Below are 2,845 nucleotides of genomic sequence, written 5' to 3'. Positions count from 1 at the left end.
ATAAGCAAGGACAAGTCTATCTACTGTTCAGAAAAAAATGGAGCTAATCAAACCTATTAAGGCTATTTTCAATTCTTTCTCTTAAATTTATGTCTAAGATGCATTATAGACCATTTTATGGCTTTGCTTTTCCATATTATGACAGAAGACCTTCTCTCATCTACTGTTAACAGGAACATAAGCAGATACACTTTCTTGGGAGGGCAACCTGGCACTGCAGATGAACATATTAAGTGGGTAATCCCTTTGACCCAAAACTTCCCCTTCTAGGAATTTATCCTAAGGAGGAAAAAGATCAAATAAAAGCATAAAGGTAAGTATAAAGATAGCCATTAGAACATGATGGTGAAAACTGGAAAAGTTAAGTGGCCATCAAGAAGAGATTAAACCAAACCAAAAGCTACACCTGTTGCCATCGAGTTGATTCTGACTACCCTATAGGACAGAGTAGAACTGCCCCATAAGGTTTCCAAGGAGTGGCTGGTGAATTTGAACTGCTTTTCTGGTTAGCAGTCAACCTCTGGAAATGCTGGTGGCACAGTGGTTAAGTGCTACAGCTGCTAACCAAAGGGTCAGCAGTTCAAATCCGCCAGGTGCTCCCTGGAAACTCTATGGGGCAGTTCTAATCTGTCCTATAGGGTCGCTATGAGTCAGAATTGACTCAACGGCACTGGGTTTGGTTTTTTTGGTTAGTCAAGCTCTTAACCACTGTGCCACTAGGGCTTCAAGAGGGGATCGGTTAATTAAATTTTAATAAATCGTGTAATTAAATATCATGCAGCCTTTAACAATATTCATGTACATTAATTGATCTGGAACATCTGCAAAATACACTAAGAAGAAAAGCAAATTACAAAATAGTATCTGGAGGTCAAGTTCAGTTTTGTAAAAAAGTTACCTCTATCTGCCTAGACTCCTCGGAAACTCAATGGGACAGTTCTACTCTGTCCTATAGGGTCGCTATGAGTCAGAACTGACTCGATGGCAATGGGTTTGGTTTGGTTTATGGGATCTGCCTAAAAACAGTCTCGGGGAATATACATGTAAATGTCTACATATGTGGGATTTCAGGTGATATTTCTCTTCTCTATATTATTCTGAATTTTTAGCAAAGACTATTTTGTAATTCCACTATTTAAAAAAAAAGTTTGCAAAATAACAAAAGTCAGCTTTTGAAAAAAATTGCTGCTTCTTTCTGAAAAAATAAGCATTGTTTAAAATTCCAAAATAGAAATATGTCAAAGCATCCCTGACAATCTTGCCAGGAACATAAGGTCATGACTCACTCAAAAAGTCTCTCTCTACTTGTCAATCTGGTAGGTTAGGACAAAAGTACCATCACAAAAATTAAGGAGAGAGGTGACTCTAAAAACAAGATTGCCAATAAAATGGGGCTTCAAAGAGATCCCAGGTGGCTGGGACAGGTGGGGGGTGGCATCAGCTTGCTTGCCACACAGGCTAAGGCACTGCTGGGCATCAAGCTCTTGGGCTTCTCTGGAATTGCTGGTAGAAGACAGTAGCCCAGCACCCCTGCCGCCAGCCCAGCACCCAGTGTCCCAGCCAGCCCCGGCACCCTTTTACAGTATTGTCGACAGGGGAGCTAAGGCCTCATAATTACCTACTCCATTATTGGAGAGAACTGTTGGAAACTCTGCTTCGTAATATGCTGAGACCACTGTTAACTTTTGGACTCAGAAAAGTATCAGAATATACTTATTAAATATGAAAATAAGAAAAGTACCTAAAGAAATAGAAACTATTTGCCATTTCATCTGAATGCTGAGTCATTGTGACTTTTCTAGAAACTGTTAGAAACTTTTTCTAGGTAACAAATGACTGGCAATACTAAGGATAACATGTGCTCTTTTCTATTTTCCTAAGACACTTTGTATGTGAAAGGGTATCAGTGATGTTGGAGCCCCTGACTGGTTTTAATGGCAATTATCTGTACAAATGTACTGAACCGTCTGCCGTAATTCACCATCACTGATCTTCAAGACAATTTCCTTCAGTGTCACGCAACCGCACTGAAATAGCATTTTATTAGCTTTCGCCTTTCAAAATTTTGTTTCATTTGGGTGAGAAATTCAATATCGACTATTCTTTTGTTTTGTTTTGTTTTAAATCATTATGGGATCTGTGTAATCACTGATTTCCCTCCAAATTATCATTTCTTTCTTTGGCTTAATTATTTCACAAGGCAAAGTGAATAATTAACTAAAGCAAGAAAATTATAAGCAGAGGAGACTAATAAAAATAAAGGCTAACAGTTATTGAATGCCTACTATGTGCCAGGCACTGTGCCAACATTTAAAAGATTTTAATCTTTACAATTCTGCAAACTTGGTCTCATCCCTATTTTACAAACTTAAAAAAGCTCAGTGCTGGTCCTGAAATTCCATTCAAGATCTCTCAGATTAAGAGCCCATGCCTTGCCACATTTAAAACTATATCCTCTCACTAAGGTGCTTGGGCACACGCTGGCTGAAATGTGAATCAATCTGGATTAGTCACCTGTGACAAAACACACAAAACAGTGGCTTCGATAATATAGGTTTTCTCTCTTGAGTGCAGAGGCAGGTAGTCTAGGACTTGCAGAGTCACTCCAAGGTATCAAGGACTGAAGCTCCTACTCTTTTATTGCTCTGTCATGTGAGGATTGATGGTCCCAGGTGGCTGCTAGAGCTCCAGCCATTACCCCTTAATCTAAGCCAGCAGGAGGAAAGAAAAAAAAAATTCCCAACACATCCCAAAAGTTGCTTAGATCACTGGCCAGAACTTACATCTAGTTGGAAGGGAGGCTGGAAAAGTAATCTTCATATTACTTGTGCCCAACTAAAAAAGC

Source organism: Elephas maximus, chromosome 2, assembly GCF_024166365.1.
Source record: "Elephas maximus indicus isolate mEleMax1 chromosome 2, mEleMax1 primary haplotype, whole genome shotgun sequence".
Classification (NCBI taxonomy): domain Eukaryota; kingdom Metazoa; phylum Chordata; class Mammalia; order Proboscidea; family Elephantidae; genus Elephas; species Elephas maximus.
Note: the sequence above shows the minus strand (reverse complement) of the source record.